Source organism: Anomaloglossus baeobatrachus, chromosome 10, assembly GCF_048569485.1.
Source record: "Anomaloglossus baeobatrachus isolate aAnoBae1 chromosome 10, aAnoBae1.hap1, whole genome shotgun sequence".
Classification (NCBI taxonomy): Eukaryota; Metazoa; Chordata; class Amphibia; order Anura; family Aromobatidae; genus Anomaloglossus; species Anomaloglossus baeobatrachus.
This window is the reverse complement of record NC_134362.1, coordinates 106601231-106613775: the sequence shown is the minus strand read 5'-3', so window position 1 is coordinate 106613775 and position 12545 is coordinate 106601231.

The window sequence follows — 12545 nt, the reverse complement described above, 5'->3', positions numbered from 1 at the left end:
AAGGCAAGAAGAAAAAAAATATATTTCTTTCTCATACTGCAAACAGACTAATTGTCTTACTTCTAATCATCCAATTTGAAATTTAAAGTGATGTATCTAATAGCCTGAAGCTGAGCGATATTGCCTGCTATCCAAGTCTACCAAGTATATTAGGTCTTTACAGCTAGATATGTGTATTAATGTACTAATTGCAGTTGGCTCCAAAGGTCAAATATAGGCCATCAATAATACAGTCCCAGATAACCCCACCTCGGACTTTTATGGCATAATATACATAGCATGTGCCCTGATGCTATCATGTCAGAATTAATTGCTCTGCTGTACTAAAATTTCGATGGTCGCTGTCATTTTCAGCTGCAAATGACTGGGATGGTTCTAAAAGCTGAATTTCAACTCCCTCCGGTCAAATTATAGCATCTTCTAGTAGATAGTAATTTGGATTCTAAGGTAAATGTTTTGTAATGTGTCATTTTCACGCAGCGTCCCTGTCTTCCCAGTGATGGAGGTGGATGATCTGGCAATGGTCAAAGGTTTAGCACCTGGCTAGAACATTGTACTGTCATATAATTATATCACACAAGGGCTTTTAGAAACTGGAACTTGATATTACAATAGAGGATTTGCAGTCATGTGTGGAGGGTAATTGACATTTGTGATCTTTAGATTATATGTCAGTGATGTTAGAATTACGAAGACACAAATAATAACAATAAAGCGAGCGTATTTAGCTTCTCAGTATGCCTTTCTCCATTTAGAGTCATCTACAATATGACTGATATATCCATTGTTACATATGTGCTACAATATTATTTGGATTTCTCAAGCAGTGAGCTCCAATAAGTTGTGGTTACATACTTTTTGTATTCATACTGATATATCTGATTGACCTGTATAATCAATGGGAAATAATGATAAATACAGTTACTGAAAGTAGCACATAAACACAGCACAGACAGAATGAAAGCAGGTCCTGATCAACCCAACAGTTAAAAGAGGTGAAAAAATGTTCATTGGTGGCCTAGTTTAAGGTAGAACCAAGTTGGTGTGTAACTTTTTACAGGGACTCCCCTCTTAAGATAAAATGTAATATTAGTAAATTAGGACATGGGAAAGGCTTAAAGATCACTTTTAGAGTTGAGCGAGTACTTAACTATTCGTACTCGATATACTCATAACAAGTACTGTCTAATACTCACGTATTCATTCTGAATAGTGTGTGCAATGCAAGTCAGTGGGGAAAACTCACAAACTAATGAGTAACCTGAATGCCGTACTTTTCGTGTGAGTAGTGAATAGTACTGAATTCGGGTTGCTCGTTACTTTGCAAGTTTTCCCCATTGACTTGCCTTGCACACACTATTCGGAACAAATACGCGAGTATTAGACAGTACTCATGTGTATAGCGAGTACGAATAGTTAGATACTCGCTCAAATATAATCACTTTATCAGCTCTCCTCCAATGATTGGAAAAAGATGAAGACATAGCTCTCCAGCTCCAGGATGGGAATCTGATGATCGCATGAACCAGTTTTAGAAATGGGATGAGAACACCTAAGTTGGTGGCCTAAGCCGAGGTAGAACCCAATAGCTGTGTACATTTGCAAAAGGCTTCCCTTCCCAGCATATAATGTAGTCTTAGCACATACAGAAAGGGGAAAAATAAAAAAGACCATTTCATCAGCTCTCGTCCAGTGGATGGAAAAGGATGAAATCATGGCTCCCCAGTCCCTGGATGATTGCATTAAAAAGTGCCAGAAAATAGAGAAAAAAAAAAGGAAAACATATAATGCTACGTGAATAAGTGGATCATGCTGTTTCATAAATGTGTTGCATCTTTAGATTGTCTTACCTAAGTGTACACCATTACGGGATTAGTTGGCTTTGTTCTAAAAAATTCAGGGATTTTTTTTAATGATGTTAATTAGAGATGAGTGATCCTGATTGGCAAAGATCGGAAAATGTTAAAATTGTACGATGTTTGGCCGGATCGGATCGGGATTGGACATCCAACAAGTTGGCGATCTTGCCAAGGATCAGTATATATTTGGATGGCAAAAACCATCCTCTCCATCACAGCCATATAAAGTATTGGCATGGCTGTGATTGGCTAACATAAAGAGAAAAGGAAGAAAAAGGGTTAAAGCAGTACATACCTACCGAGTCTCCCTGTGACTGCAGCGCTACTTCAGAGGCCAATAATTATCCCTCATACATATTCAATACTTTCTCCACTCACTGGCATCTCTGATTGGCTGCAGTCAGACTGTTCCCCCACCCTCTCTGACAGTGTTATACTGTTGGTGTAAAATAAATAAATAACTTTTAAAAATGCCTTGCGGTTCCCCTATATATTGACACCAGCAAAGATTAAGCATACAGCTAAAGGCTGCAACCCCCAGCCATGTGCATTATCTTGGCTGTGTATCAAATAAGAGGGACCACATGTGGAATTTTTTTAAATAAATTTTTCTTTAAAAGACAGCATATGGTCCTCCCCAACTTTGATACTCACCCAAGATAAAGCCCGACAAGTGAGAGCTAGTATTCTCAGGCTGGGGAGGCCCATGGTTATTGGGCCCCTCAGCCTAAAAATAGCAGCCTGCTGCGGTGGCAATCGGGGTAAAAAGGGGTTAATGGCAGCCCACAGCTGCTACTAAGCCCTAGATTAATAATGGGGAGGGCCTATGACACTCTCCATTACTAATGTGTAAGTGAAAAATAATAATAATAACCACAAACTGAAAAAATCCTTTATTTGAAATAAAATACAAAAAACCCACCTTCGTTCACCACTTTAATAAACCTCAAATGACGCAGGTCTGACAATCCACACAATGTCCCATGATGATTCTACCTCTGCTACATCTGCACTGACAGCATGAGGCCATAGAACATGACCACCCTCTGTGAGCTTCAGGCACAGAGTGTGCCACAGTGATCAGTGGTAACTCACTCAGGTTAGTTGCGTCCACAGATGAAGATTCCCATGGCCCTACTCCTGTGACTGCAGGTAACCTGACCTCAGAGGACCTCAGGGGACCTTTTAAGGTGAGGTCACTGAATTCATTGAGGTCCCATGAGACCACAACTAACTTGAGTGATATCACCGCTCATCGTGCGGCTCATTCTCTGCCTGAAGCTCATTGTTCTATGGCCACGCACTGTGCATTCAGATGTAGCAGAGCCAAAATCGTCATAGGACCTCGTAGTGTGGATTACGTTGGACCTGGGTGTTTTGGAGGTTAAAAAACTGATGAAAGATTACATTTTTTTTACATACAGGATTTTTTTGAGTGTTTGTGTTTATTTCTTTTTACTTATAGGACTACTTGTGGGGGGGGTCTCATAGAGCCCTACCCATCACAAAATAAGGGCTTAGTGGCAGCTCACAGCTGTCATTATCCCCTTATTACTACAATTGCCACCGCACCAGGGAAATTGACATGTGCCAGGTAAAGTGCCGGGATTGTCACATCTAATGGATGTGACAATCCTGGGAGGATGAGGGCTGCTATTTTCAGGCTGGAGGGGCCAATAACCATGGGCCTCCCCAGCCTGAAAATAACAGCCCCCAGCTGTCGTGCCTTATCTTGGCTGGGCATCAAAATTGGGGGGAAAAACACGCCATTTTTCAAAATTATTTATTTAAATTATTTTTTTTATAGAAAAGCTGCATGCGGGTCCTCTTATTTTAATACACAGCCATGATAAGCACACGGTTGGGGGCTGCAAACTGTAGGCACGTTATCTTTGCTGGTATGAATACTGGAGGGGCCCTCCGACATTTGTTTTACTTATTTACAGTATTTATTCGTCACCAGTATAAGATCACACACAGCGTTTGTGATTCCATCCATAATGTATGTAAAGTGCTATGGAATTAATAGCGCTATATAAATGAATAAAATTATTATTATTATTATTATTCCAACCAACCACTGATGCTGTTGCAGAGGGTGGGGGCGTGGTCCAACAGCAGCCAATCAGAGACGCTGGTGGAAGGGGAAAGCTGTAAATTTGTATGAGGGATAATTATTTGCCCTGGAAGTAGCACTGCAGCCGTGGGGAGACTTGGTAAGTATGTACTGCTTTAACCCTGTTTTATTTTCTTTCTTTTACAGCCCTCTCCTCCATTTTACAGATGTAGCAGAAGGTATCCGGCACCAAAAACCACACTCCCAGCTCCACTTTCAAATGTATAAATATGAAGTACAGCAATAAATCCACTAAGGAAACCATGCCATATACAGTGGGGCAACACCTCCAAAAAGTATGAAGAAATCTTCAATAAGCAAGGAGGAAAAAGGTGGCACTCACCAAATACAAATCTTCCTTTATTTAAAACAATCAGGTGTGGAAGCAGGGGGGGATGTGAGAGTCATCAGAGATGACGGCAGCTGATTCGCTTTTGCAGGCTCTTTGTTGAGTCCAGACTCACTTCAGCAACACCCCCTGGGGTGCTACTCCCTTTTACTGAATGTTCTCAGTGAGAGGAACAAAATTATAATCTTGTGATACCTTTTAATGGCTAACTAAAATAAAAGAAAGTGATGTTACAAATAGAGATGAGCGAACCGGTTGCGGTTCGGCTCGAGGTCGGTTCGCCGAACGGAGCTCCCGTTCGAGTTCGGTTCGTCGAACCGAACTCGAACTGCATAGGAAACAATGGCAGGCAATCACAAACACATAAAAACACCTAGAAAACACCCTCAAAGGTGTCCAAAAGGTGATAAACAACTCACAACACAACACAAACACATGGGAAAGTGACAAGGACATATACTCATGCGAAAACAAAACAGCTGGACAAGGAAAAAGAGGAGGACACACAGATATAGGCATGGCACGCCCTTCTAAAATCATGTAAAACACCGCAAGGTGACTCCAAGCGGAGTCTCCCTTTTTTCCAAAAATTGTGCCCCACACACACCCACCCATTCAGTGGCAGCACTTGTGCCCTAGTTGTACACTTCACAGCTAGATTTGCATCAAGCACATTCAAAAATACGCTATTCTTAACCGTCACCAGGATGACACCGGGGTAGGTAGCAAAGTCTTTCCTGATCCCAGCTCTGTTCATCTTGGATCATTTTAAAAAACACAGCAAGCAAGGGTTACTCCAAGCGGAGTCTCCCTTTTTTCCAAAAATTGGGCCCCACACACACCCACCCATTCAGTGGCAGCAGTTGTGCCCCAGTTGTACACTTCACAGCTAGATTTGCATCAAGCACATTCAAAAATACGCTATTCTTAACCGTCCCCAGGATGACACCGGGGTAGGTAGCAAAGTCTTTCCTGATCCCAGCTCTGTTCATCTTGGATCATTTTAAAAAACACAGCAAGCAAGGGTTACTCCAAGCGGAGTCTCCCTTTTTTCCAAAAATTGGGCCCCACACACACCCACCCATTCAGTGGCAGCAGTTGTGCCCCAGTTGTACACTTCACAGCTAGATTTGCATCAAGCACATTCAAAAATACGCCATAATTAACCGTCCCCAGGATGACACCGGGGTAGGTAGCAAAGTCTTTCCTGATCCCAGCTCTGTTCATCTTGGCTCCTTTTAAAAACAATGTAAGTAAGGGTTACTCCAAGCGGAGTCTCCCTTTTTTCAAAAAATTGGGCCACACAGACACCTTATCAGTGGCAGCACTTGTGCCCTAGTTGCAAACAGGATGTTTTGATTTGCATCAAGCACATTCAAAAATACGCTATTCTTAACCGTCCCCAGGATGACACCGGGGTAGGTAGCAAAGTCTTTCCTGATCCCAGCTCTGTTCATCTTGGATCATTTTAAAAAACACAGCAAGCAAGGGTTACTCCAAGCGGAGTCTCCCTTTTTTCCAAAAATTGGGCCCCACACACACCCACCCATTCAGTGGCAGCAGTTGTGCCCCAGTTGTACACTTCACAGCTAGATTTGCATCAAGCACATTCAAAAATATGCCATAATTAACCGTCCCCAGGATGACACCGGGGTAGGTAGCAAAGTCTTTCCTGATCCCAGCTCTGTTCATCTTGGATCATTTTAAAAAACACAGCAATCAAGGGTTACTCCAAGCGGAGTCTCACTTTTTCAAAAAATTGGGCCCCACACACACCCACCCATTCAGTGGCAGCACTTGTGCCCTAGTTGTACACTTCACAGCTAGATTTGCATCAAGCACATTCCAAATCCACAAGCATTTACTCTCCCCAGGATGACACAGGGGTAGTAAATTCCTGGTGGATCCATGACTTTTTCATTTTGATGAACGTTAGTCTGTCCACATTGTCACTGGACAGACGCGTGCGCTTATCTGTCAGCACACACCCAGCAGCACTGAAGACACGTTCAGAGACAACGCTGGCAGCTGGACACGACAAAATCTCCAAGGCATAACTGCAGAGCTCTAGCCATTTTTCTAGATTTGAAGCCCAAAATGAGCAAGGCTCCATTTGCAAAGTCATGGCATCGATGTTCATTTGGAGATACTCCTGTATCATCCTCTCCAGCCGTTGACTATGTGTCAGACTTGTTGTCTCTGGTGGCCTTGCAAAGGAGGGTCTAAAAAAATTATGAAAAGATTCCATAAAATTGCTGTTACCAGCACCAGATACAGTCCTACTGGTACGGGTAGACTGTTGAAGATGACGAGACCGTCCCATGTTTGTCAAGTTACAACTGGGAGATTCACTCCCTGCACCTGCACGGTTGTTTGGTGGAAAAGCCGAGCTAAGATCGAGTAACAGCTTCTGCTGATACTCCTGCATACGTGCGTCCCTTTCTATGGCTGGAATTATGTCACAAAATTTGGACTTGTACCGGGGATCTAATAGTGTGGCAATCCAGTAGTCATCATCACTTCTAATTTTGACAATACGAGGGTCATGTTGGAGGTAGTGCAACAAGAAGGCACTCGTGTGTCTTGCACAGCCATGCGGACCAAGTCCACGCTGTGTTTGTGGCATAGAGGTGCTACCCGTTCTTTCTTCCTCTGAGTCTGACATCTCCCCCCAACCTTTTTCAACTGAAATTTGACGAAGGTCTCCCTCATCTGCTGAGTCTTCCATGTCCATGGACAGTTCATCCTCCATTTCTTCATGTTCTCCTGCACCTTCCTCAACATTTCGCCTGCTACTATGCGCCCTTGTTGATCCCTGTCCCCTTTATGGTCCCATGCCTGCTGTGTTGGTGATGATGAACGTCTGGACCTTGGTGATGTTGTTGTCCCTTGCGCATATGAATCCTCCTGTAGTTCCTCCCCTTCCTGTTGTCCCACCCCCTGACTCCGAATAGTGTTTAGCGTGTGCTCCAGCATGTAAATGACTGGAATTGTCATGCTGATAATGGCATTGTCAGCGCTAAACATATTCGTCGCCATGTCGAAACTGTGCAGAAGGGTGCATAGGTCCTTGATTTGAGACCACTCTATCAGGGTGATCTGCCCCACCTCTGCATCTCGTTGGCCCAGGCTATGTCATGACGTATTGCACCAGGACTCGGCGGTGCTGCCACAGTCACTGTAACATGTGGAGAGTCGAATTCCAGCGTGTCGCCACATCGCATTTCAGGCGATGAACTGGCAGGCCGAAAGACTTCTGGAGAGATGCAAGTCGCTCAGCTGCGGCGGTTGAATGGCGGAAGTGAGCAGACAGTTTTCGTACCCTGGTCATCTAGGCCGGGATAGTGTGTTAAGAATTGCTGGACAACAAGGTTCAACACGTGAGCCATACAAGGCACGTGTGTCACCTTGCCCAGGCGAAGGGCCACACCCAGGTTTGCAGCATTGTCGCACATGGCCTTACCAGGCTGCAGGTTGAGTGGAGACAACCATTTATTAAACTCGGACCGCAGAGCTGACCACAACTCCTCAGCTGTGTAACTCCTATTCCCAAGACATGTCAAGCTAAAGACCGCCTGATGCCATTGCGCTCTGCTGCCAGCATAGTAATGAGGGGTGCGTGATTCCTTCTGCGCAGTGAGAACACTGGTGGCCTGACCAGGCAGGCTTGGGGCGGAGGTGGAGGACCCAGATAAGGTGGAGGAGGCAGAAGCAGTGGCGGAACTTGGACAGACAGAGGATTGACACACAAGTCGTGGGGACGGCAAGACTTGTGCAGCAGACCCTTCACCATCTATCACCATAGTTACCCAGTGCCCAGTCAGCGACATGTAACGTCCCTGTCCATGCTTACTGGTCCAAGTATCGGTGGTGAAATGCACCCGTTCACACACAGAGTTTCTCAAGGAAGCGGTGATGTTGTGTGCGACATGCTGGTGTAGCGCGGGCACACCTTTCTTAGAGAAGTAGTGGCGACTAGGCATCTGGTACTGGGGCACAGCGACAGACATAAGGTCTCTAAAATCCTGTGTGTCCACTAGGCGGAAAGGCAGCATTTCGGTAGCCAAGAGCTTACAGAGGGATAGAGTCAACCTCTTAGCTTTGTCATGGGTCGCAGGAAATGGCCTTTTATTTGACCACATCTGAGGGACAGAGATCTGGCTGCTGTGTGTAGACGATGTTGAATAGGGTGTCCCTGTAAAAATGCAGGTTTGTGAGGAAAGTGCAGGCGGAGACATGATGTTGCCTTCATCCAACGTTGGTGCTATCGATGTCTGAGACAGCTGTACACACTCACTTGTTTCCCCTTCCAAACCAACTGACGACCTACCAAGCAAACTGCCTGTTGCGGTTACAGTGGTGGAAGTTGTGCGTGGAAAACCAGGTGTGACAGCTGTCCCCACAGTCCTAGAAGATGAAGAGCGTGCGGATGCACTGGAAGGGGCAGGCCATGGATGGTTCGCTCCGCTAGGCCGCATTGCAGCACGGTGAGCTTCCCACCGGGACCTATGATATTTATTCATGTGACCATTCATGGAATAAGTTGTCAAACTGCTGAGGTTTTGACCTCTACTAACAGAATCACGACAAATTTTACACATCACATAATTTGGGCGATCTTTTTTGATGTCAAAAAAGGACCAGGCTAGGCAAGGCTTAGAGGGCATGCGACCTGCTGAGCCCCCCCGACTAGTGCTCAGAGGCAGAGTGGTGGCTGATGATGCAGTTCTAGACGTGCTACCAGTGCTCCGACTCTGTCCAGGAAGGCGCAAGGTAACTTCGTCGTCGGTTGCATCCTCCTCCACCGCCTCTGTTGACCTCCTCGAGTGCCTGACTGGGGGATGACAGTAGGTGGGATCTAGAACTTCATCATCAATTGTTGTGTTTGCACTCCCCTCCCCCTCAGACCGAGCCTCTTCTTGCCCTGACCGAATATTTAAGTTGTCATCCCAATCTAGTATCTGGGTCTCATCATCATCAGTATGTTCCTCATTGTCTATAACCACAGGTGTTACAGTTTGTGACAAAGGGTCAACATTACGCTCAGAAACTTGGTCCTCACGGCCTGAATCAGAGTCACAAAGGTTCTGGGCATCACTGCAGACCATTTCCTGGTCTGTACTCACTGTAGCTTGGGAGCAGACCTCTGATTCCCAGGCTATAGTGTGACTGAACAGCTCTGCAGACTCAGCCATCTCAGTTCCACCATACTGTGCAGGGCTGATGGAGACTTCAGAGCTGGGAGAAAGCAAGTTTGATTGGGATGACAACTCAGAGGACTGGTGTTTTTTGGATGCGGTACTTGAAGTGGCTGAGAGGGCACTTGTTGGACCACTTGAGATCCATTCAAGCATTTTCCTTTTTTGGCCATCATCTAGCTTTGTTCCTGTTGTTCGTGTCCGTAAAAAAGGGAGCACATTGGATTGTCCACGGTAAGTAGTAGACATCTTACTTTTGCTGGTAGATGGTCTATCTTCAGCAGATGATAATGGAGCTTTGCCACCTTCCCCACGGACAAACCCTTTTTTTCCTTTTCCACCACGCCTCTTCCCCTTTCCACCAGCATCTGTCATTTTGCCACTCATGTTGATTGCGACAAGATTGTGCACTGAAAATGTGGTAGTAAAAATTGAGAGGTGGTGTAGATTGCAGCGGTGGTCTAGCTTTATTAACAGCAGAATAATAAAGAATAAATATCCCTGACAATGCAATTACGGCCCTTAAACTGGCAGCATAAATTGCTAGTATAATAGCTTAGTAACAATGAGTTGGAGTGTGCAATGCAGGCAGACGTGCTGCAAATATCTGTGCACTACTGGGACTATACAGAAGTCCAATAGCCACGTTTAGGATGCCACTAGGTACACTCAGTGTTTGCTAGTATAATGGCTTAGTTATAATGAGTTGGAGTGTGCAATGCAGGCAGAGGTGCTGCAAATATCTGTGCACTACTGGGACTATACAGAAGTCCAATAGCCACGTTTAGGATGCCACTAGGTACACTCAGTGTTTGCTAGTATAATGGCTTAGTAACAATGAGTTGGAGTGTGCAATGCAGGCAGACGTGCTGCAAATATCTGTGCACTAGTGGGACTATACAGAAGTCCAATAGCCACGTTTAGGATGCCACTAGGTACACTCAGTGTTTGCTAGTATAATGGCTTAGTTATAATGAGTTGGAGTGTGCAATGCAGGCAGAGGTGCTGCAAATATCTGTGCACTACTGGGACTATACAGAAGTCCAATAGCCACGTTTAGGATGCCACTAGGTACACTGAGTGTTTGCTAGTATAATGGCTTAGTTATAATGAGTTGGAGTGTGCAATGCAGGCAGAGGTGCTGCAAATATCTGTGCACTAGTGGGACTATACAGAAGTCCAATAGCCACGTTTAGGATGCCACTAGGTACACTCAGTGTTTGCTAGTATAATAGCTTAGTTATAATGAGTTGGAGTGTGCAATGCAGGCAGACGTGCTGCAAATATCTGTGCACTAGTGGGACTATACAGAAGTCCAATAGCCACGTTTAGGATGCCACTAGGTACACTGAGTGTTTGCTAGTATAATGGCTTAGTTATAATGAGTTGGAGTGTGCAATGCAGGCAGACGTGCTGCAAATATCTTTGCACTAGTGGGACTATACAGAAGACCAATAGCCACGTTTAGGATCCCACTAGGTACACTCAGTGTTTGCTAGTATAATGGCTTAGTTATAATGAGTTGGAGTGTGCAATGCAGGCAGAGGTCCTGCAAATATCTTTGCACTAGTGGGACTATACAGAAGTCCAATAGCCACGTTTAGGATGCCACTAGGTACACTCAGTGTTTGCTAGTATAATGGCTTAGTTATAATGAGTTGGAGTGTGCAATGCAGGCAGACATGCTGCAAATATCTGTGCACTACTGGGACTATACAGATGTCCAATAGCCATGTTTAGGATGCCACTAGGTACACTCAGTGTTTGCTAGTATAATGGCTTAGTAACAATGAGTTGGAGTGTGCAATGCAGGCAGACGTGCTGCAAATCTCTGTGCACTAGTGGGACTATACAGAAGTCCAATAGCCACGTTTAGGATGCCACTAGGTACACTCAGTGTTTGCTAGTATAATGGCTTAGTAACAATGAGTTGGAGTGTGCAAAGGACAGGAGGGTACAGTGCCAGGGTTGTGGGTCTCTGGATAGAGGAATGGAAGCCTGCCTTTCTATCCCACCTAATGGGGAAATGCAGCGAGGAAATCCCTGACCTTAGCTACACAGACGCTATCATCTTGTGTAGCTGTTAAACTCTGTTTTCAGGACCTGTCACCTATGGCTCTGACCCTGCCGGTACGAGCCCTTAAAAGGACTGATAGAAAGTGCTATCCCTAAGCTGTCCAGCGCTGTGTATGGAGCGCATACAGCAGTATCGGCGATAGGAGCTGCGCCAGTGATGTCTGACACTAAGGACGCAGAAGAGATAATGGCGTCCGGACGGGCAGATACTCGTTTTTATAATGCAGGGACATGTGACATGGACATCATATCACACATGCCGTTGCTTCTCTGGCTAAAAGTGCACGTAGCTGTGTGTGTGTCTGGGATTGGCTGACATGCTGGCCCTCCCCACTACACGCAGTATGTGTACACTGTATACATACACTGTATACATACAGCAGTGATCTGAAGGCGCTGTTCCCGCACACTATACACTGAAATTTCATAATAGTGTGAGTCACAGAGTGACTTACACTATTACAGCGGAAAGCCAGCTAGGAATTAGCTGGTTTTTTTGCTGCTAGAACAGTTCTCGAACGTATCTAGAACCATCGAGCTTTTGCAAAAAAGCTCGAGTTCTAGTTCGATCTAGAACAGCCCCCAAAATCACTCGAGCCGCGAACTGGAGAACCACGAACCTAGAACCGCGCTCAACTCTAGTTACAAAGTAAGCTTTCGAGACATCTCAGGTCCCTTCATCAGGCATGGTATGACAAAATATCTGAAGAAACACATATATATGCACAAACAGAGCAGAGGGATGGCATAATAAAAGACATTTAAATAAACAAACACTGAGCTTAGAAAGTGAATTCTTAATTAGCTTAGCTTTGATTAGTGGTGTGAGAGTTTTATTGTCGCAATATCCATGTAGGATCAGAGGTCTGGTCAGTCTCTGGAATGACTCCTCAGATTTTGTAATGGGCCATGAATCCTCCTGACAGGTTGAGTCCTGTGTCCACAGA